General features: G+C 36.5%; 1 protein-coding gene across 4 annotated transcripts in view; it reads right to left on the reverse strand.

The window, feature by feature from the left end:
- The window catches only part of LOC141436007 (uncharacterized), a 106,478-nt gene that overhangs the window by 24,722 nt on the left and 56,010 nt on the right, over positions 1 to 25,746 (reverse strand). Inside the window, exon 1 of one of the 4 annotated variants that reach the window (XM_074098835.1) lies at positions 20,530 to 20,787. The exons of the other annotated variants lie outside the window; for them this stretch is intronic. The gene's annotated coding sequence lies outside the window, so the exon portion shown is untranslated. Of the gene's footprint in view, positions 1 to 20,529; positions 20,788 to 25,746 lie in introns of those variants that run through there. 4 annotated transcript variants of the gene reach the window in all.

Consider the following 25,746-nt stretch of genomic DNA (forward strand, 5'->3'; position numbering starts at 1 on the left):
TCGTGTTTGCATACAAATTGAGATTTTAACGCGAACGCGATCGTGACGTATTTTGTAACCGAAAACTTACACTAAGGGCACTGTTCTGAAATCCAATGTCATCAAACCGGATTACGGAAGCGCAATCGATGATTTGTGAATTAGCACATAGGTACAGAAGACACTTAGGTCAATAAAAAAAAAATTCTGATATCAATAAACTTTACGTAAGCAGCTTTCAAATTTTGCTTAACGAATTTTGTTCCACTTTTAGTATTAAAATTCGGTACTACAGATATCTCAAATAGGATGCATTATGGCTGTGTTTGCCCAGTCAGCCCAAAGAGGATGTAATCAATATTAAATATTCGAGATTAATATCTCATTCTTAGAGTATGTCACAAGCAGAGCTTAATAGTACATTGTGTCTTAAGGGCGGTAAATAAGGAATTACGAACGAGCGTCTATTAGAAGCCCGAAGTCGAAGACTGAGGGCTTTAATGAGTCGATGTTCGTAATTCTAGTACCGCCCGTGCGACATACAATGTTTTTCATCACATTTGCGAGTAAAATTGTATATTTGTAAGAGAAACCTAATATTTTTTCAAAAATTGCCGATACCGCTGATTGCGCTCTTGGCAGTGCCAGCTCCCCGCCGCGCTGCCCGTCCGCAGCATGTGCATGGCGTGCGTGTGCAGCGCGCGCGGAGCAGCAGCATTATCGACCTTGCCGACCTTGGGCTTCATGGCATGAAAATTAGTACGAGCAATGACTCATTTACCGACCACGGGTTTCAGACAAGCACATTAAGGTCGAGGGTTTTATTTGGGGGGTTGCAACCAAGGTAGCCTGCACGTTACGAACGAGCAAGTGTGATGAAAAGAATAATGCAAGTTTAAGTGGTAGAGGGTGGGCCACATCGCTTGAAGAACAGATAACCATTGGGGGAGAAAGGTCCTGGAGTGGCCTCCCACTAGGGGCAGACTAACGACATTCGAGAGATGATGATGATTAGATAAACATATAGAATTGTATTTCTGTAGTTTGAACACTTTTTCTCAGGAATTTTGCAACATGGGCGCCAGGGTCAAAACGAAACTCATTTTAGGTAGGTAAATGACAAATCTATTCTTAAGAAAATCATAGGTTTTGTAAAGTTTTTGCCATCAATCTGCAATAGCAATGAATCATCACTAACGAAGTAGGTAACCGATGACTAATGTAATGACCTTACATAACCCAGTGATAAACAGGATTGCAGAACTTAGGTAAAACATAATATATTTCATACATGTAGGTAAAAAAACTATGACACATTAAATTATCATTTAAAGAGTTATTTGAAGACTGTCATTTGCTGTTATAAAGAGGTGGAGATATATAAATGAATATTGTAAGTAATTTATTGAATCAGGCGCTACTTTGCGGAGGTCCATAACTGACATAACAAAACTCAAAAGACCATAGACTTTAATGCTACTCTAACACTATAAAGTTTCTTAAGGTAAAATCAAGTCTCATATAGTGGGTAATAAATTAAGTATACATATATAGATAGTGACTCAGAAACATCTTCTGACTTTTAACATAAATGTCAATTTACTTGTTCTCATGACCTTCCATTGTTACCTACACAAAAATAAACCACAGTGTTTAAGTTAAATAAGTTTGTGACCATGGGAAGGACAGGATAGTTTTTATCCCGGAAATTGCACAGTTCCTGCAGGATAGCGATAAACGAATTTGTGGTGGTAGATTTTTTTTGACATTCATAAGTGCTCGTTATAGCCTAAATTGAATAAAGATATTTTGACTTTGACTATGATATGATATAGCTAAGAATTGCCGCAAGAAAAGTCGCTTTCACGTGAAAACGCGTGGAAATCGGCCATCCGTTTGAGAGCTATGATACCATAGACAGATAGACAAACATTGGCGATAACACTCCTCTTTTTACGTTGGGGGTTAAAAAAAGATTCTGTTAGGATCAAAGATGTCAGGATTCATGTGGCGTTTCGTTCTTATCTTGGCAATTAGCTATGGTCTTTCAGAAAGTGATTATAAACTTATAAACTGATTAAAAAAACCCTCCTTTGGGCAGTCGGGTAAAAATAAATTGAGCTTTATCTAACATTCTAAGAAGAATTGACACACCATAACGTATTTTCTTTGTTTACACATTTCCAAATAAAAACAACTTACTCGTATGACGTCTCATGACAAGCGAGATAACCGATGATTGCCATTTAACAGGCAGACACTAGTGGGAAGATAACCAAAGAATCGTGCAGATTAAAGAGCCCACGCTTAAAGATTACTTGCATACAGTTGCATCAATTCATCATTTCGTTACTGCAATGATTAAACGACAACATAAGCACAACACTCGTTATAGCTCTTATGTCGTTTGCATTACGTTAATTTCGGCTTGTTTTGTAGGATTGTGATCGCGGTGAAATACTGCGAAATGATGATACCTTGTTGCTTTGATTAAATTATGGTGTCAGATTGTGTAAGGTTAATGCGACAGAGGTTTATGTCACGGTTTCGGCAGTGTTTGAACTTGGGTAATGATAATGAATGGAATGGTGTTACGAAAATAAGTGATGCTTACCCGGAGGGGAAAGTTCTGTGCCCTTAGTGTAAGTTTTCGGTTACAAAATACGTCTCGATCGCGTTCGCGTTAAAATCTCAATTTGTATGGATACACGAACATCGCAAACGTTCCGCTAGAGGCGCTGTTCGTGTTTGCATACAAATTGAGATTTTAACGCGGACGCGATTGAGACGTATTTTGTAACCGAAAACTTACACTAAGGGCACAGGGGTATTTTTAAATTGTATTGGTGCATAGGGGTTGTTAAAGAAAAGTTTAAAGATGCCCATAAAAAACTATAGTTGCTACCTGCTACATTATATATAACCTAAGGATCGTAGTTATTAACTGAATACCTATTTTTAGATATCAAATTATGTGTGTTATTACCTAACCAACAAAAAGTTGGAAAGCTTTGTCACTTCAAAGTTCAATATCTCAAAAACGGCTGAACCGATAATAAAACATATCTAAGAAACATTGCTAGAAACTCTGCTTTCAAATAAAGAAAACCGCATTCAAATCGGTCTACCCGTTTAAGAGCTACGGTGCCACAGAGTGGTCACACTTATGAGTGTGAGAGAGAGAGAGAGAGAGAGAGAGAAACATTTATTTACACATATAGCACCCCTTTTTTTGCGTCGGGGGTTAAAAATAATTGTAATAATTATATTTTTCATCAGTAAAAAGCCAAACGTGTTCGGCTAAAGGACATCTAGTAATTCTCCTCGCACCTAAACGTAGCTTTACGTTCATGTTTCCAACCGTGTAACAATGGTAATACACATTTTACACGGTGTTCACAGGCGTTCGAGACCCATCCATACTTGGCGATTGTTTTCCACTTTCATTTCCTTGAAACTGTGTCACTATTATAGGTTAAATGTAGACAGAATTTTTATCAAATCATCATTTTTAGGGTTCCGTAGCCAAAATGGCAACAACGGAACCCTTATAGTTTCGCCATGTCTGTCTGTTTGTCTGTCTGTGTGTCCGTCCGCGGTTTTGCTCAGGGACTATCAATGCTGGAAAGCTGTAATTTTGCACGAATATATATATAAACTATGCCGACAAAATGGTACAATAAAAAATTCAAAAATAAAATTTTTTAGAGTACCTCCCATAGATGTAAATCGGGTGTGATTTTTTTTTCTCATCCAATCTTATATTGTGGGGTATCGTTGGATAGGTCTTTTAAAACCATTAGGGGGTTGCTAAAACGATTTTTCGATTCAGTGATGTGTTTGCAAAATATTCAATTTCAATTCAATTAAAGTGCACATTTTCATTAAAATCGAGTGTCAAACTTAAAAGGAAAACTATAATGGTTAAGTTTTCTTGATAATTATTAGTAGTTTAAGAGTGAATAGCAGCTTAAGGTATAAAATATACCTAAACTTTGAATATTCCGTACAAAATACGAAATCCTTAGAAAAATATTACTTATTTTTTTCGTAATGGCTACGGAACCCTATTTTGGGCGTTTCCGACATGCTCTTGGCCGGTTTTTTAAACGTTTTTCAATAAAAAGACTCGTCAAGATTATTTACCCTTTTTCTAATGCTAAAAAAACGAAGTATACTATTTTTCTATGGTCGTCGTGATATATGACGTCATAGTTCATGTCAGATCTCTCGGTTTGTCACACAATAAAATATATTTGAACCAATAAAAAAATTGCATATAACTAGACCTAATGTTTTCGCGATCAAAGTTGCGGGTTAAATCTAGTCTGAACTAAATTAGCTCGCGAACCCGTTTTAACAAATGAGTTAATACGTCATTAACATATTTGACAGTTACAACACCTACAGCTTCTGGGTGTAACGACCGACTTTTTTTGGAAACAATACATTTGTATATACAACTTCATACAGCATTCAGAGAATGTGTACCGCGTGACATGTATCTAATCTCACTCGATTTCGTTTAAAACACGAACAGCGCCTCTAGCGGAACGTTTGCGATGTTCCTGTTTTCATTGAACGCTATCGAGACGTACTTTGTAACCGAAAACTTACACTAAGGGCACTGGAGTTTACTCGCAGCTTCTCCCAGCGTCCAATCTAATTTACGAGATTTTATTGTTGATTTTATTAATGTTGCGTATAAAAAAATGCGCTAATTTTCATTTAATGTCACTAATCCTACTCGTTGAAAATTTGGGATCTTATTCCGATCCCGTGATCCCTTTATTTCAGACGTCCAGCTATCCACACACCAAATATCATCCACATGCGTCCAGTCGTTTTAACCAGAAAGAGTTACAAATACACACACATTATACTCATAATCATAAACGAACAGAAACAATTAGTACTTTGCTCACCGGCGACCTTATGATAGCTACATTTATGCAAGGAATGTGTTCATGCAGTTCCTCCACCTCCACACTGTAATAACACACAAATCACACAAACCCATCTATCACCACTACCACACTATGCTGACGCGTTCCGAACTCAACCAGAGCTTGTCTTCAGAGCAACACAACAGCTCACCATGCTACCAGATGTTAACTTGCATAAACTTAGCTATCATAAGGTCACGAGTGAGAAAAGTAATCAAGCTATTGCATGTATGAACATTTAATCGAAATAGAAAGTTATTGTTTCAGTTCATTGATTAGACTTCCGCAAAGTAACGCCTGATTCAATAAATTATTATACTCATAAACTTTCGCAATTATAATATTATTATTAGAAGGATTAGTAGGATGACATTAACATAACACCACTCATTATGTAGTTACAAGGCAAGAAAGCCAGTAACTGTCAAGTGTATGTATTATGTGCCGCTTTCAAAAACATTGTAATATTCTTAGATCGCGTGTCGGTTTTCTTTTTCGTGTCAATAATGTCAAATGGCTTTAGTAGTCGCATTTATTAAGTTAACATTTCGTTGGCCTTACGCCGTCCGCATCTTACTATTTTATTTATTCTTTTTAATGCCAATAGGCTTGAGTTTGACTAAGATCACGCCCGATGTAATGCGAAGATGTCGCAGAAGGAACTCCAGATTTAAAACGTTTCGGACAGGGAAGAAAATAGAAAAAATATATAATAAATATTGAACATAACTAGAAAGCAGAGAATCCAAGCCAAACAAAATGCTACACGAAATGCCTCGAAAAAAAACATAGGACACAATTTTGACCTGCAAATTTATAGCGTTTTACTAACAAACTGTAAAAAACCTAAATCTCTCTTTTAAGTTTAAAATGAAACAGAATTATACGATTCTTATCAAAGCGTATCGTATACAAGACTTTGTAGCTTCTTTTTAGAGTTGATAATTGAATGGGGATTACAGAGATTTGAATCGGATTTGAAACAGGCTCTGCTGCAACCTGTCAGGTCAGTTTGCTTAGAGCATTTAACCAACCGGAGGCACCATGCGCACTAATTACCGCATAAAAATTATTATGTTTTATAATACCTTTTGACGGGAGGCGAAGCAATGTTTACGAAATCATAACATAACTAATTTTTACGTTGCTATTATACTTAGCAGTTTTAAAGCATTTAAAGCAAGAAACCGTGCTCTTAACTCGTTTCGTTTGTTGCTCTTGCTTCTTTTCTATTGTATCGGTACGTTTCTAGCGCACAAATTTGCTAAGCTAGCACCAAAAGTGCCAGTAAAATATAAGTGTTGTCGTTGATGCAAACTAAACTTGGCTGCAACGTTTCAAATTAAAGCAAAGCAGTGATCATGAAGTAATGCATTGTGTTGTGCGTGCAAGCATTTTTTTTAATAAAACATAATGAAAGTTCAGGCCTTCACTAATCACCCTTAAAGTTTATGGCACTTATTATTATTATATTTAGCCTATAACTGAGTCCCACTGCTGGGCAAAGGCTCCTCTTATGGGACTTAATAACAAAAATACACGCTACATACCAAGTATGACCAATGGTCTTGTAGTTTTTACTAAAGCGCCCATCGGTCGTCTCTGGATGGTTGTAAGCTCCAACCCGCAGTTAGCGCATCCTCTCGTGAACGGTAGTCTAGAGTTACAACAGCGTCATGGTCGACATCTCGACAGGTTTAGCCGGCGTGCCCCCGGTGCTAGCTCTTCCGCCTCAACTTTAACCGTGCTATTTCTCACGGGAACTTAGATAAGTTTCGAGTCATTGTCAGACAGACCGTAGCCGTTTCATGATATATTTAAAAAGTCCCGGATAACATTTATGGGCTGTTCAGACAATCAAATCACCTGGTGATTTTACTCTTCTGTGGTCCGACGGAAGACCGTGCTAGTTTTGAAGAACATGCTGAGCTGGGGGCTTTTTTATAACAGCATTTACGTGTATCTCTCCCGCACTACAACGGGTATTTGATTTATCTATATAGACGGCTGAGTTTCTACACTGGTTATTATTTACGCTGCGCTGTGGGTAAGAAAGCGTTTGGTCCATTATATCTCAACATACGGACAATTGTTTGTATAACAGGCACCTCAAGTAATGTCAACCTCGGTAATATAAGTAAACACGGCCTCGGCTACGCTTCAGCTGTCCGCAAAAACTGCAGCCGACCTTGCGCAGGCGGCGAAATACGCTCCTTTACACGGTGATGTCATTGTGACGCTTTAAATGGAGACGAAATTGACCGCTTAAACCAGAATGGCATACCTACCTGACCACAGTAAGAAAATGATGATACTCACATTAAAAAAAAAGCCAAAAACTTGTACTCGTGAGAAGTGTGTCCGTAGACGACAGTTTTTAAATTGGTGGAAGAATCCAAAAAGTGACATTAGAAAAGAGCCCTTAGCGCCCTGTTCACAGAGTTAACGTTTTGCGTAAGATAAAGCAAAAGAAAGGCTTATTTAATGTCGCTATTTTTGTCTGGACCGAATAAATAAAAAATACCGATAAGAACCAAAAATGTTTATTTCTTGTGCTTAAAAAATCAAGAGCCCTTAGGCCAAGGTTTTGAGGATGCTGGCAGTGTTCCCTCTCTAAATTCTGTGTAGCTAAGCTGATTCTTTGTGCGAGGAAGCTGCCAGCTCTTTAATCTCCTGTGACATCTACGAACCACTTCAATATTTCCAATAAAAAATACGTATTAGTAACATGCAAACATTGCAAGTTCAATACTTGAAATCTTGTAATAATCATAAAGAAGTGAAACAGGTGTCTATCACCGAATTAGCAGTGTTTTGAACTCATGTAAATAGGATAGGACCGATCCGAGTCACGAACAGCAGGGCTACTACGAAACTCGAAACTCGAAGTTCGTATCGCACCGTCCCATTCACTCGCGTATTAAATGACATAAGCGTTAGCGGGACGGCAACATACGAAGTTCGAGTTTTGCACTTCGTGGTATAGGGCCAGTTGACATTAAAGTTATAAACCACATTTTTATGAGACAACTTCATGCAGTGGTCTCACCAAAAATACCCACGCTTTTCCTAATCGACATATCAAACAATCTGCCGCAGTATTTTGAACTTAAACTATGCGAGTCAAGGTTGATAAGGATTGCAGGAATTCTGCGGTCGGTGACATTTTGATAGTTCCGTATTAATTATAGTATGTAAGTGGCTATAAATTAGTTAAATCGCCGTTATTAATTGAATGTCTTTTTATATTAATCAATTATTAATTTTAGTGGCGAAAAGGTTCACAAGGAGTTATAAAGCATCATATACTAAATTATTATTCAAAATTAATGCAACCAACAACCTTAATACTTACATGATGCTGATGCAAAGTACAGAAATAATGATTATGAGGATTAAAGGCCTTGTTTTTTCAAATAATATTATTTTTATAAATGCGAAAGTAACTTTGTCTGTCTGTTACTTTTTCACGAATGAAATTTAGTATGGAGATAGTTTGAGATCATGGGATAATTATAGTAGATTTTAGTTAATAATACTTATCGTCAATAAAATGTAGGTAGGTTAGGTATTAAGTAATCCTTTTTTGAATCACAATCACTGCAATAACTCACTCCTTTGAGCAGTTAACTTCGTTACAGGCTGAGCTGAGACAGTAATATACATGGCGCTTTAGCCATATGCACGGTCGCGGTTCGAACCCGCGTGTTTTTTTCATTCCTATTGTCATAAGTTCTCTGGTGCCAACGGAGGATACACTTCGTATGTGACACAAGTCACCTGTATAATTTAAACAACATGCTGCTGCTGTTTCGTGACATTTACATGACATTTAGACAGTTCACGGCTATAGGAATCTAAACGCCTGGCGCTTACGTCAGCTAACACATTTCATGTAGAAAATAAACCTGCTAAAGTATTCTGGACTGATTCTAAGACACCTTGTAGTGTAGAGCTACATATCGCACTCCTAGATCAAAAGTCAATATCAACTCAAAGAAACCACTATTTTAATTCAGACCTTCCAGAAATTTAAAGAAGTCTAAATTAAAATGGGGTATAATTTTGAGTTGATAAATACTCGTGATCCGCATGTATCCGGACCGATGAGCACGAATCGTTATCGAATGGGTTCAAAGGGATGGCTAAAGGAGCAGAGGCAGACCCAAGAGGAGATGGCGGGACGACCTGATCGCTTTTCAGCTTGATTAGCAAATTCATGCTCAGCAGGGCTACTTCGAAACTCGAAACTCAAAGTTCGTGTCGTGTGGTCCCTCTGACACTTATACTATTTAATACGAGAGCGACAGGGACGGTACGATACGAACTTCGAGTTTCGAGTTTCGTAGTAGCCCTGCAGGATAGACAGGAGTGGCTGAGGGAAGGGAAGGCCTTTGTCCCGCAGTGGGACATAATGGGGAATGGATGAAAATTTTAGAAACGCTTGAAACTTTTTTTAGCAATGGGAATAACTTTTGTAATGGAAATCTTTAAATATAATCCCAGCTTATATACGTCCCACTGCTGGGCACAGGCTTCTGAGAAATAATTAAATAAATATAAATAGACTTAATGACACAGTTAATGACGAATAGCGTCAAACGTAGGGTAGCGGTAGGGCAGGTAATACAATATGTTCGAAAACAGACAAGGCAAAGAAATTGATAAACGCATTGAAAATGCCTGGAGGAGCTACTGGTCCATGAAAGTGCTAATGAAGGGCAAACTTCCTTTAACCCTGAAACGCAAGCTCGTCGATTTGTGTATCCTGCCCATCCTAACCTACGGCGCTCAGACCTGGTCTTTGACTGAGGCTCAGAAGTCCAGGCTCAAGATTTGCCAGCGAGCTATGGAGCGGAGTATTCTAGGTGTTCGGAGATCTGATAGAATCAGAAACACTGATCTGCGCTCCAGAACTCAAATTGTCGATGTGGGAATGAAGACCGCCAAATTAAAATGGGACTGGACGGGACACGTCTGTCGCATGCATCCGGATCGCTGGGCCAAAGTAATCACCGATTGGGTTCCATGCGACGGGCACCGGAGCAGAGGCAGACCTAGGAGGAGATGGCGGGACGACCTGGACCGATTCCAATCAGATTGGCAGGAGCTGGCCAAGAGTAGAGACGAGTGAAATAAGAAAGGGGAGGCTTTTGCCCTGCAGTGGGACACATTATAAGCTTTGCAATTTTGAACATGAAAACTACCGTGAGACTCACTCATATTAAATATAATGACCCGGATAACTCACGTCTTAAATCGAGTTTAGCTCGACATGTTTCGGCTAATCCGTAGCCCTTCGTCTTCGGAGCAACGCGACTCAGCGGCTGCTGCAACACGCGCACTGCGCGCCGCCGCTCTGCTCGCGCGACTACCCGACGAAACTGACACCGGCACACAACTACCCGCGTTTTCATCATCATTACAACTGTCAAATGTAGGTAGCACACAACACTAACAATATCGCTCTGTAAAGGTACGTTCACACACACCGATGACGCAGCACGAGTATTTAACACCGTTTTCCAACTCGGAGGTACCGTCCAACCACTATCCCGGTTGAAATTCGCCGACGACTAATCTCGATGGCTTCACGCACTTTCCGCGGAATGAAAAATTTCTCTCTCGCAAGAACAGATACCTTATCAAATCTGATATAGTGCGTCGAATCGAGTTCATTGAGTGCTCGGCCACAGCAGACCCCTTGTCGTCCTGTCGGATTAGCCCGAAACATGTCGAGCTAAACTCGATTTAAGACGTGAGTTATCCGGGTCATTATATTTAACATTATAAGCTATTTAAAAAAAATAGACTTAATTTTGCTGTGAACTTTAAACAGCTGCTTGGAAACTGGACGCAGTGCTTCTCAAGAACTGGGTACTATTTACGTACTTCCGCGATAGGGTGTTGCTCTGGTCACTCCTTTATGTTAATAGCTTTAAGATAAGCAATGCAGGCGTTTGTAGTGCATTCATATTCTGCTCATAGTACAACATCCGTTATAAGTGTCGATTTGCAACGATTAGGTTATGACTAATGATATAAACTGTACTAACAAACGTAACGATAAGTTGTCCAAATAAGTTATATATTTAAATTACCTAAGCAATGTTCTTTAAAAACTCAATATATTTATTTTTCATGCATTATACATAAAATTATATATTTTTTAGTTTTATTAATATATTTTATTTAAACCTTCAATTAGTGAATGTTAATTTATTTATCCCTATCCCGCGGGAACTAGAAATTTTCCAGGATAAATATCCTGGATATCCTATCCTATCCTAAATATCTCGGTTTAAGCGTTAAAAGGTATTAAATTAACAGACAGACGGACAGACAGAGTAATAATATTCGACTTCGTCCGCGTTAAATTATGAAAAATAGTTTATTACGTCCTATTCTCAGACCTACTGAATATACACAAAAAAAAACATAAAAATCGGTCAAGCCTCGAAGGCCATACAAACATTTTTGACCCGAGAATTTTATATATTAGATAAGATTAGTTCGGATTAATTATATAAACTTGATTTAAGTACTGTATTAATAACGGAAACAGTATCAAATTGAGAAATGTTCAAACATGCTCTATTATTAAAACCCCGTCCGCTCTACCCGACCCACATTTTACACGCTGTTTGTCAATGTTGACAAAGAAAGTATTGTTTTCACATACCTCTAAGGCCGAATGTCATAATGACTTTTAGAATTAGATTCAGTAGATTCGGCAGCATTAGCTGTGATGTGACAGGCGAAGTGTTTACCACAAGAGAAACCTCTCTCTAAGCGGATGTTATACCTGGACAGGCAGACCCGATTGGTCCTATAAATAAAGGTTCAGTTTTCCTTTTCAGAAAAACGTTCTACATATGGATCCCACTGAAAAATAGCGTTGCGGCTTGCCGTAGCATTAGGTTGAGTGCGTACTTTATACTATTCGATGTTCATTTTAATATTGTATTTTTCTGTGCATCGAATACGTATACCTAAATATTTATTTTTCTCTCTCTCATTATTAATTACTGGGTTGTGAAATCGGCACACTTAAAATTATTACTGGTATTAAATATACGGAAGTACCTTTGTTTGTTTATTTTCGATTCCCTTTCATCCGGTTTAAAGTTTCAGAGCTGGCAAAGTATGCCGTCCTAAAATCTGTGCTATTTACTCCAAAAGCGCTACATTGTGATAACTATTATTAGCTAGAGTTAATGACCGCTGCGTTAGAGTAAATGCAGCGTAGAAACGTGACTTTGTTACTAGGTGACTTAAATCGTTGGTTGACATTTTGAGATGAGCAGGTTTGAAACTGGCAGCGTTGGGGGCATTAATATTTTCTACCAATTTTTTTAACATGGTTGCTAATCATAAAATGATAAGTAACTTAAACAATCATCATCATCATCATCCCAGCCTATATACGTCCCACTGCTGGGCACAGGCCTCCTCTCAGAACAAGAGGGCTTGGGCTATAGTTCCCACGCGGGCCCAGTGCGGATTGGGAACTTAAACAACGGAAGGAAAATTATTAAAGTAAGTATCATTTAGATAAGCAGATTGTGCAAGTATTTTGAAGCGTCTGTCAGCAGCACTCTTGAAGTTTCGGCTTTTGTAAGTAAATATAGGTTGTGATATAGACATTGTAAATAGTATTTTGTGTGTAAACAATAACAGACTTTGTCCGCTGTAAAAACTATCTTTCCATAAGGCGGTGCGGACTTTGGCGAGCGTCGTAATGAAGTTTTATGTGATTATTCTAGACTTACTGCTGTAGGTACAGAAGAATAAATAAACCACGGCCTTGGAAACAGTCACTATACTATATTTGATTTTTTAACACAGATGAATTTACTAGTCCTTAGAAGTGTAAGACCATTAGGTATATAAAAAATAATATACCTATTCATAACAGGTTTGTTTTAGAACATAGGACTCTTCAGAGCACTAAATAACCGGTATTCAAATTACAAAAACTTCCAAAGTCAGCCTCTAACCTCCTAACGCCCAGTCCTTTATAAAGGACTTATTGTCATTTGAACATCAAACTCTATAATAAATGACATAAAGTTTGATGTTCTTATATCAAAAATTTGACTTGGGCGTTAATCGGTACTGTCCACAAAAAAGTGGCAGGTACTGTCAAGGCACACATAAAGACTTGAATTTATTGCGTATGCAAATCTAAACAAGTTCTTTAAAACTTTCGGACATATACTTATAATGGTTTTGTTTGGCCATTGCCCATCGGGTCATGATACCCTAGCGAATGTTTCTGTCTAGCTTAATACTTAAACTGTGGACGCTATAATATAACACAAATCATTTCATCGTCGTTAAAACAACAATAATAATAATAATTCCCTAGTATTCTTGTACATGAGTACAATTAATGAGTTAGTGAATGGGAGAAGCATGCACTGTATCTGCTAAAAGTGGCACGGATTGCAGATTATAATAACAAAAAAAGTTATTCTTGTAAGTAGGCGCGATTTAGCCACCAAACGATTCGATATTTTTTTAATTCAGTTAAAGTTCCATTAAAAGTGTGGTAAGTATGTACTTGTAAGAAAACTTCGTAAAATTGGGAATGGTGCTTTGAATTCCAGTAGCAATGTCTATTTTGTTAATTACTATTCCTAATAGTGTTTTGACTGTTAATGGTGGGAATGTTTATTTACTTACTTACTAATTAAAATAAGTATCTACGTGGTTGGTTTTACAAGCTTCTATTTAAATTGCTCTGTTTGTTATTGTTGTTGAGTCAAATCTTGCAAGTTCAATGTGACCCATTTCCAGTGGTCAAATGGACGTATACCTTAAGTTATGGAGGTCACAAAAAGTACAGTCAGTAAAAAAACTTGTATTTTTTTTAACACGAACTTATAATAAAGTAAATTAAAGGTAGAAGAATTAACCAGCTTACGCATCTATACTAAGTGTATTGTGATCCTTGATTTACGTTTCCGATGCAGTTAATCAATTGGTACCTACTACGCTGCTATTGTACTTCAATGCACATTGTATGGCGTGATTACGCAGTTTAAGACTCTATTTTCAAACCTTTTAGGTCCTAATTGAGTGTGGCTTGAATAATAACCACTTTTTATTTTCACTTATATTGAGCCAGCAGGGGTAACTTGAATAGATATTAATAACTATTCATGAATGAAGCTAAATTGATGTGATTGTGTGTACTTAGAAAATAAGTATAGTAATGAATATTTTTTATCTAATAATTTTAATTAAACGTGAAATAATAATTTAGAAATTAAATCTAGAATATACCAGAAAATGATATGAAGCTACAACAGAGTATGCTTTGGCTTGAATAAATTCATTGTTACTTAAAAATTCTATTAATTCTATAACTGAATATTTTTTCGTAGGATGCATAAAAGCGCCTATCTCAGTATAGTAATCTAAGTATAAGTAAGTAATTATAACATTTTTGTACTGATTTGTGGTGTGCAATAAAGAATAATTGTATTTTACTGTATGAAAGTATGTATGTATGTATGTGCGTAGTAGTACGAGAAAATTATTAAACAAACAAAACAAAACTGGGAAGTAAATATTGTGGAACTTGTGATTCACTCTAATTTATTTTTCCGTTGTTTATAGATAACTAGGTATTCTTCGAAGCAGCTGAAGCAGAATAAAAATAAATATGAAGACTAGATCAATGCATAAAAAAACCGGCCAAGAGCGTGTCGGACACGCCCAAGATAGGGTTCCGTAGCCATTACGAAAAAATTAAGTAGCATTAATAGTCCCTGAGCAAAGCCGCGGACGGACAGACAGACAGACAGACAGACGGACTTCACGAAACTGTAAGGGTTCCGTTTTTGCCATTTTGGCTCAGGAACCCTAAAACAAGCAAAGTTTTTATCTATCTCGATATGCACTAACGATTGTCAATGCAAGCGTTGTTTTTAAATGAATCAAAAAACCAAACTGTGATTTCTTTTTGTCAGAATGTAATTGTCCATTAAATTGCATCAATTGGCAGAAAGAATCTGTCGCTTCGAATCGATAAGTTAGATTAAAGATCCGAAAGTCTTTAGTCCGAAATTATTTGTAACGCTTTTTTGGCTGATAGTGGTAGGAGACTATAATAAGGCGGTGGGTATACCTACAGTTGTGGTCATATAATTAAGAACGATTTTTTATAGAGAAGATTTTTTCAAACTGACAAGTGTTACTAACTGCATGTATATTTTTGTACTTCTCTCGGTATCGTAAAACAATTCCGTACTAACGGTAAATTCATTTATACATATAATTGGCTAAAAAATAAATATATAAACTTTATACATTACATCTAAACCTAGTATTACTACTTACTGGCTGGTCATATAATTAAGAACGCTGAATAGTTTATTTTTTATTCAAATTTATATAGAGAACGGACCGCCGCTTTGTGGTTTTAGGTTATTATTCGAATAATTTTGGCGCCATTTAGTGCCGTAAAAGTCTTAAAGGCGATTGCTTCATATAAAAACAATGGGGAAAAATAAAAGTTGTGATAAATCTACAAGAGAAGTAATACTAAAACTTCGCGACAAGAATTGGTCGTATAAACACATAGCCGATCATCTGCAATGTTCAAAAACTATGGTTTTCCACGCCATAAAGCATTTTGCCACGTATCAAACTACTTCAAATGTTCCGCGTGTACCTAGACAAAGAAAGTCATCTCGTCGAGATGATCGAAATATCGTTCGTTTGGCAAAACAAAATCCTTTTAAAGGGTCTAATACCGTCTAATGAGTTAAGAAAAAAATATTTTGGCGAAAACAACCCTTCAGCAATCTCGGCACGCATTATTCGAAGGCGTTTGGTAGAAGAAAAGTTGCACGGAAGGATAGCAAGGAAGGTGCCTATGTTGAAACGGTGTCATAGGCAAGCCCGGCTTGCATTTGCAAGAAGATATGAAAACTGGACAGTCAGACAGTGGAAAAACGTTCTTTTTTCTGACGAGACAAAAATAAATAGGGTATGTTCTGATGGCAAACGATATGTAAGACGGCTTCCAAATAAAGCATTCGACCAAAGTACACAAAAGTGACTTTAAAGCATGGCGGGAGAAATGTAAAAATTTGGGGATGTTTTCTGGACATGGTGTTGGACCTGTTAGGCTGATAGAAGGAAACATGGATCAATTTCAATACAAAAACATACTGGAAGAAACAATGTTACCATATGCTGAAGGCGTGCTTCCGGTTATTTGGACATTCCAGCATGACAATGATCCCAAGCATACTGCACGTACCGTTAAGGAATTCCTCACATCGCAATCAGTTTCTGTCTTAGATTGGCCAGCCAACAGCCCCGATCTTAACTCAATAGAGCATCTTTGGTGCGAAGTCAAGAAAAAGGTTTCAAATCGACAGTGTGGCAATTTAACAGAACTGTATGACGTATTCTTAGAAGAATGGAGCTCTATCTCTCTTGCGAAATGTCAAAAATTGATAGATTCAGTGCCTCGCCGGTGTAAGGCAGTAATAAAAAGCCGTGGACATGCTACTAACTATTAATTTTAGTTAAAATGTATTAAATTGCTTTTTTTTGTGTACAAACTTCACGTTAGTGTGATTTAGTTAATCTAAGTTTCAAATAATAAAACTTTCGAGCAGTTCAATAAATCGTTCTTAATTATTTGTCCAGCTTCATTACTATTTTAATTGTTACTAAAGAGAATAAAAACAAAATTTGTAAAAAAATGTCAGCAATTTTATTATTTATCCTTAATCCCGTTTGCTCTATTCATGTGGCTATTTCATAACGTAACTAGTTACTTCTAAGAAGGAACCACGACTACACATGACATGATTTAGTTAAAAATAATCTGGAACTTCAAATCGTTCTTAATTACATGACCACCACTGTATACCTAGGTATTGTAAATGGTAAACTCTCTGAAAATGTTGAAAACATTGTACTTTTTAGGGTTCCGTACATCGCAAGGCAAAACGGAACCCTTATAGGATCACTTTTTTGTCCGTCCGTCCGTCTGTCAAGACCCTTTTTCTCAGAAACGCGTTGAGGTATCAAGCTAAAATTTATATCAAATACTCAAGTCTACTGTCCCTTGGAGCTGTGAAAAAATCAAACTTCTAAGCCAACGCAATCAAAAGATACAGCCGTTTATGCCGCAAATTTCCGCAAATATTCGAAACTCGCAAGGGAATCAAAACCTAGAGGGTTAACTCAGAATCTTGAAATTTGGTACGAAGCAACGTCTTATAAAGGAAAATTGCGAAAACCGTAAATTTTTAAGTAACATCATATAATAAAAATATTTATACGGAACCCTTGGTGCGCGAGTCCGACTCGACTTGGCCGGTTTTTTTCTAGAAGATTATATTCACACACTACAAGTTTTAGTTTAAGTATCACTAATTTTACGACACATTCTTTAAATATTTTTCAACGAATCACTACGTCTGAAATGTGTTCTTTCTTGGCCGCATTTGTTTTAATATTTTCGTCACTATTGTATGTACTGTACCAATCGATGTGGTACGTACAATTTGAGCTATAGGTATGACAAAGACCGCATACATCGGCATTGTGTCTTGAACTTGGGACGATAAGTCACATTAACGTGCGTTCTGGCAATTGTGAGTGAGTGTGAAAAGCACGTACATTTGGGTCGTGTTAGACGAGCATTTGCCACATGTTTGGTCAAATAAAAGCTATTGAACTGAATGGCGTTGACTTCATTGTTAAAATCACGAAGGAATGTTCACTCTGTTTTATTTTTAATGCCCTTGCCTCCTACATAAATAACAATAAACAAGTCAGAATCTGTATAATTAATTTAGACTTTTTCCCTTCTTTTTCCAATTGAATTGAGCACCAAATCTTCATAAACTGAATTGTATGCTACGTGATTTCAAACTAATACATAATTATCATGTGCATACCTATTAAGTGGGTTTTCGTGGTCTAGAGTTAATATTTTATCTGCTAATCCAGGGATAAGTATTGTCAAAACATACAGCTTTCCATTAAACCAAGTGTACCGATTCACAGCTTTAAATCTGATACTTAGTTATCTTCGAGAATCAGAGTTATTACGTTCCTCAAACAACTTCAAACGTATTAAACCACAAGCCAGTAGCTAAATAACATTTGAACTTCAATAACGACGAGATTTACGAGTTCAACTGAAGATTACGAGTTACGAGTTGAGCTGACGAACCCCGTCGATGTGTTGAGGGATCTATCCGAGTTTAACGAGAAGATTGACGGGTCCGGATGTTCACTACTGTATTATTTTTAGGCAGGTTTTTAGACTTGGATTGTTTTAAAGTCGTAAGAAAAGAAATTTCCACCCGTTTTGTATTAAATATTTATTTGTATCAAAAATGGTTTAGGTTAGTTAAAGTCACAGAATAGATAATAGTACAAGTGTTAAAGTGGACGGCACTAGTGTCAACCTGTCAACCAATATGGTGGCGAGGATGAAATGTTTGACAATTACGCGAACAATCCGAACTGTTCATCTGACACCATTCAACTTCGTTGATGGCGAAGATCTTACTAAAAAATATGTAAAATATATTAAAGTAAAAATATACTTAAAACATAAAGTAATTCTCAAGTTTGCGGAGATCCATCTCAAAGAGTTATGCAAGGAGCAAGGAAAAGGTCTTTCAATAAAGAAACATTCTGGACATGATTCAGAAATGAAACATAACTTAAGCTTAATAATGTGACTCCAACTATAAACCACGTATCTTTTCCCACAGCCGAGGCAAGATAAAAACCCGATTCCACCGTTATTCCGACCGTTATATCGGCTATTTCGAAACTATTGATAAATATATGATGATATCGATCCGTGTTAATAGATCGATGTTTGCTGTGACCTGCGCCTGCGACGATGCACTCGTTTCCGGTGGCGTAAGTATTATTAGTGTAATACTCAATTATGTAAAGATATGGTAACAAGGTATTGCAACAGAATATCGAAAGAAATTATGCTCCATTATGTAAAATTTTGGCAATGTTTTGGATAATTTGTTCGTGTCATTGACAAACCGGTTACAAATGGTTCTACAGTTTAAATGCAGAAAAATCAAGTTAGAATCTCCAAAATTTATAACTCGATGATAGAGAGTCTGATAGTTCTGAGCTATTTAGATGGAAGGTAAGGCAAAGTAGAGAAATTAGAACCTATTCGTTTTCTGATTACCAGGATTTTATAGACAGTGATTCGCATGCCCATTTATGTATCTTCAATCTTCATCCACTATTCATATTGACATGTCTACTTAAATAAATGTTATTTAAAGATAGAAAGAAAGAACAATAAAAGAATCAAAACATGCACTTGTGCACAATCATTTCAATTTATTATTCAAGGAAGAAAATCACGTTAATAATAATGTTAACGATACACTACTTGTACTAGTAACGGAACATATTAAACTACTTGTTAACGTTAAGTAGGTATTAGTGCACGTAAGATGGGATAATAGACCGGCACTGCATCGAACGCTTCCTAGATCTATGATAAAAAGTACTTAGCTATCTCAGTTTCATAATCGTCAATATGAAATACGATCAAACAAGAACAAGCATTTTAGCTACGTAATATGAAATACAAACACATGTAGGTACTTATTTTGTTATTTTAAGTAATGAAGTATAAGTATTTTTTAATCATGACTGAAAATCGGAACTGTAAAGTTGTTGGTAATTTTGGTGAATATAAAGGAAACCTAAATGGAGTTATAATTAAGTTTTAAGTGAATACGTGCGTCACGATACCTTTATTAATCAAGATGTTTTAGTTGATAAACCTACTATTAGCTTTTACTCCAATTGGAAATGTTACGGCAAATTTACTAATTAATCCTGTCACACTTTTTTTGTTGAAATTATGTTTATTTACCATTTCTTACAGTGTGTTCTAAGAAGTATACAGAAACGGTTGCTTCACTAGCCTTAAACACAACTTTTGGTGTCAACTCGCCCGCAAAAGAAAAACGTAAAAACTTCACAAGTTTACTTAATCATCTGCTAGGCAAAGCATGAAATCTTAAAGCAAGTTAATTAGTGAAATCAGTATAAACAAACAAGAGATACTCCTACGCTCTGATTCTTAGCAGTCTTCAGAAAATTATAGTGATCTGTCAGTGACTTGTCGATTGTAGCAAGTAGTAATTTTGCTTCGCACGATATTTTCTCCGAAATCTTTAAGTGCCCTAAGTTCTTTGGCTGAATTAACTCCTTTCCATTCTTTGATGTTTATCAAAGTAGTCTTCACGAAATGTATTTGCGTGTTTAGATAATATCCTAGTTGTAACATCTTCCCCAGATATTATACGCAAAAGATCTCTCTTATCTCAAATTTCTTCAAACAAAGATCTCCTTGTGCGATACGATATTATCATTCATTATTGTATGCGAACGTTGACAGTAAAAACATTTTCACGTGACGCTTCACAGTTTTCTTTTGCTACCAAGTTTAACGTTTCACTTGAACAAACTTTGATGACATTCTTCAATTTAAAAAATTTCATGTGTGCCATTTTGAGAGTTAGTAAAATTAAGGTCACTATTTGTTTACAAAAAAATAGCATACCTCTTTTTGTGGTCGCGATTCCGGTCAAGTCCTTTTAAAAGAAGACCGAAAAATTTAACTTTCAGTCAAGTGAAAGTATCCTCGGCGTTTCTTTAGTTCGCACTTCACCGCACTTTAGGCACTGGATCACAAGCACTTCACCATCACAAATTGGTTACGAAATTTTTGGAAGTTTAATTGTCACGATAAAGTGGGTTCTGTGTTGCGCGGGAGTCGTGCGGCCGGTCGCGGCGCGCATGCGTCAGTGAGCGGCGGCCGGAATGCAATCTCCCTCACTCTCTCGAACACGCTAAGGTTTCTCTGCACCTTTCGTCTCCTTTACTCGCTTATGAATGGCTGTGCTATGGTTATGCTATGCAGTTGCGCCCAATAAGTTCGGGGAGGTTTTTTGTGCGTTGCATCGGTCCCCTGGTTTGTTTTTTTGTAAAACACCGAAGACGTTAGAGAACTTAACGGCTGTATTGAAAGGGCCCCTTTCAATAAATCTGTAAATGTATTAGATTAGATTGATATGCAACTGAAAAAGGACAAATTTTAACAGCAAAATCATCAATTATTTAAATTGAAGTCTCGGAATAATAATAATAATTCGATACAAAAACAAAAAGATTGTTGAATTATGCGTAATGAAGAAAAATAATTTAATACAATAGACACCATAATTTAGCTACATATGAATCACATTCCATTTTAAACAACAACTGATCTAATATTCTAAAATTTAGCACGCAATTTAAGAATTTGCCTGAAAATTTATTCTATTGTTTACATTTGATGTTTAATTATCATTAGACTACTGATACTTATTCTAATACAACGCAGTTATTGTTGCATCAAAAATTCTGTAACACTTCAAGATATAGGCCCCCTATCGGACACTAATATCAAATAATTAGTGGCTAAAAATATACTAAGACATTTATTTTTAGAAAATACAGAAGATCTCTACCACGAAGCAGTCCTTGTACAAAGGTGGGATTTAGGGCTATAGAAATATGGAATAGTGTGACCATTCTTTATTTAGCAACTGGTTTAGGAATTAAAGGATGCTGCTTGGTTCAACGTGACAATTTCTTAACTAAGTAAATCTAAATCATTTAGTTGTCTACAGTTCCACCAAGAGCACTACCAAAAATGTAGCTCATTGATATACGGGCCACCTCAAAATTTCACTTGGATCAGTCAATCTTAAGAATTCCACTAGGATTGTAGTAATACTAACCTCGTAAGCGACATGACTACGACCAACAGCCGACACATAACGTATCATTAGATGAACCATTGCGACTAACCATCGATGGTAATTTGCGATTGAGTCATGCGTCGATCCCAACCAGTTAATGAGCGATTGTAATCTACGAGTAAGACATGTGCGCGGCAGACCTACCGGAGGATGTTGCGCATATGGCCATGGTAACCAAGAAAATATGGTAGACTTTAAAGCATGGGTCATACAGAAGATTTTTGCGCAAGATGTGTTGTCTTGCTGTTCGATAACAATACAAAAAGTAATGCAAATGAAGTACACAGTGCAAAGGATGACGTTGTTTCCGCTCTATGAGAAAAAAACAAATAAAAAGTTATATTAAGTTTGTTAAACATGACGAATGATGAAATAAAGAGACTATAGTAACAACCATAAATCCAAACTATCCAAGGATCGAACAGCATAAAATAAACTACAAAAATCAGAAGGCTACTTTGAAATTCAAAATTTGTATCATACTCCCTCTTAGCGTGAGCAGGACACGATAAAAAAATGAAAGAAGTAAGTATTAGATAATACTAAAATCCAAGTTTCAGAAGCGCTATAAGGTGACAAAGCATATACTCAAAATATGGCGTCTTGATAAGTTTCCATCACGATGAAGGAAGTTGTCTATCAAACGAACCAAAAGATATTTATTCTAGACGATGATAAAAAGCCGAAGCAAAAAGCGACAAAGGGAAGTGACTACACAAAAAGCGCATGATGTCAATAAAAGTACGGTTATTTATCAGTTTGCCTTAGAAATGATGTCTAGTTTACGCAACGTGCAACGGTAATATAAGAACGTAGTGGTGCAGACAAAGTATCGGGAAGAGAGTGCTCGAACGTAATGAACTAGCTGATGCCCGCAACTTCGTCTGCATCTCGTGGGAAATTTACACGTTTACGGGATAAAATATAGCCTACTTGCCTGTGACACCGTTTGCGCAACATTTGTTTATGTCCTTCGGAATTTTTGCAATGTTCCGGAATAAAAAATATCCTCTGTACTTCCCGGGGTTTAATACTATCTAAATACCAAATTGGTTCTAAATTGGATCAGCGGTTTAAGCGTGAAGACAGACAGATATCTATATAGACCGACGGATACAGAGGTACTTTCGTATTTATATTAAATGTGTAAGAATGGAAATAGGATGGAATTTTTAACAGACGTAGAGTCACATGTTTTTTCTCTATAAAATTGGTTTAGATAAACGCAACTGTAAAAACTTTCATAATATTAGTAAGTAAAAATTTACCATCATTTTTAATTAATTGGGCTAAAATAATTCGTAATTTTCACCTAACTTCAAGTTATTTAATTTTAATTGTTATGTTTAGTTTTTCATGCAAAACATTGAAGCAACAATGTTGTTTTTATATTGCTACAAACCAACATATGTTATAAAAAATCTACACAGTTCAGTATTTAGAACTACTTAGTAAAAGTTTCAAAAATCTCTCTTCTCGATTGTTTCTTTAACGGTTATCAACTCCTGAATGCTGACATGTTAACGTATTATACCTTCTATGTTACCACGTTTTAAAAGAAGTTAACGCGTTCATGGCTGAGTGAACTCGCTTAGCATTTTGTAGTCTGTAGCATTACAACCAGTATAATCGGTTACGATTTTAAACGTAACTTTGGTTAGACTTTACTTGAGGCTGTTATATGGCATTGGATGTTATGGTAAAAGGTTAAAAGCAGAGAAGAAACTTAGTAGACAAAGGATTTCGTAACTTGTGTCATTGACGTATATCAAGGTTGTTTTGTGATCGATCTGGTGTTTTAATTAGACCGGAAGAGTACATTAAATAAATGAATTTATTATTATTATTATTAAATTTGTATAACTGACACTTACTCGTACCACACTCCATTAATGTGAAAATTATTAAGTATTGTATACATTGTGTACAGCCGTGGTGGCCTAGTGGTTTGACCTATTGCCTCCCAAGCAGAAAAGGTCGTGGGTTTGAGCTCGGGCTTGCACCTCTGAGTTTTTCGGAATTCATGTGCGAAATTGCAATCGAAATTTACCACGAGCTTTATGGTGAAGGAAAATATCGCGAGGAAATCTGTACACACCGGCGAAGAACTTTAAAGGTGTGTGTGAAGTTCCAATCTGTACTGGGCCCGTGTGGGAACTACGGCCCAAGCCCTCTCATTCTGAGAGGAGGGTTGTGCGCAGCAGTAACGTATATAGGCCGAGATGATGATAAATTATTGTGTTTAAAAAATAACTACAGGATAATACTCATATGTAAATACCTATGTCTTTTTTTATTTTTTTTATTAGACTGGATGGCAAACGAGCAAGTGGGTCTCCTGATGGTAAGAGATCACCACCGCCCATAAACATCTGCAACACTAGGGGTATTGCAGATGCGTTACCAACCTAGAGGCCTAAGATGGGATACCTCAAGGGCCAGTAATTTCACCGGCTGTCTTACTGAAACACAACAGTGCAAGCACTGCTGCTTCACGGCAGGATTAGCGAGCAAGATGGTGGCTGGATGGTGGATGGTGGATGTCTATTTCGTATTTTGCTAACGTGAGTGAGAGGCAATAGGCAATAGCCAGCATGGACTTTAGAGTTTTTTTTTTACATTATTGGGTTTTCTATTGATGGTGTCATTGTAGATAGACTTATTCACAGAACTATATTTATCATTAACACCCGTCACGTTGGATGAACAGGCCCTAGGTCGAAATAGGTATACTAAAAATTTAATTTAAGCCTCAATAAACCTCAGCATTAAGCTTATGCCATATGATTTCAATTTCTACGAAAGTACAATGAAGCCGTATAAGGTTCCGTTCACTTATTGCTGAGGGGACTGGGGATAAAATGCTACTACGAAACCTTGCTCCCCATAAATAACCAGCAAATAATAAATAAACAAGAGACCAAATATTTTTTGCTTCAAAATGATTTCGGTAACGTAATTGGTCACTTTTAGGACATTTTAGGGAATTTTACATGCAATAATTAATACATTTTTATACATTTTGTAATATGCTATGCAGCTTTAGTGATAGTAGTTTTGATGTCAGAAAATAGTATCAAAACCAGTTTTTTTACTAATTAAATTTTATAATTGACTGTGCTAACTTTGTCAACTCCAAACTAACAGATCACTGAAAGTAGCAGTGAACGAAAGATTCGATCTGAACAAACAAACATTGCAAGTTAAACAAAAGCTTGTAAAAGTTTGCGACGAGACGAGATACAAGCAAGAAAAATAAAACGAATGCTTGTTCTGTTAATGGTTTTGTTCTTCTTATACTACAATCTAGAATAGGAAATTTAAATTAGGTATATACTTAAAAAATGTGAAACTAAAAAACATTGCACGTTAGCGATCATTTACTTCAAACAGTGATTCTACTGTGATCACAATTGTGTTAAATACATACCAACTTTTAATGTAAGTCTTCAAAAACATTGTAGATTTGTTTAACTAGATGTTCTTAACAGATGTTCTCCCGAACCAGTGGTAGATTTTATGACACTCATAAGTGCTTGTTATAACCTAAATTGAATAAAGATATTTTGGCTTTTACTTTTATAATTAAAATCCCTCCCCCTTAGGCATAGTTTCGAAGATAATTAAATAATTTATTTATATCGTTAACAATTATGTTGTATTATCTCCCCGGCTTCCCCTTCATTGTTCGACGTCCTTCGGCAGAACGTGACTTAATTGCTTGTTAGATTGAGTGTTTCGATTCATACACACACACACATACACGTACTGTATACGCACATGATACCTACTACTTCGCGGAATAAAACATTGGCGTAAAGTTTTCACTCACTTCATTCACTTGAACTCAGCCTATATACATCAGCTAAGCCTCCTCTCAGAATGAGGAGGTGTTTTAGGTCATAGTTTAGGCCGTTGAAGTCAAAGATATCTTTACACTTTTCTATCTTGTCTTCTTCTTCTAGTGAAGGCTA

Source organism: Choristoneura fumiferana, chromosome 16, assembly GCF_025370935.1.
Source record: "Choristoneura fumiferana chromosome 16, NRCan_CFum_1, whole genome shotgun sequence".
NCBI classification, from domain to species: domain Eukaryota; kingdom Metazoa; phylum Arthropoda; class Insecta; order Lepidoptera; family Tortricidae; genus Choristoneura; species Choristoneura fumiferana.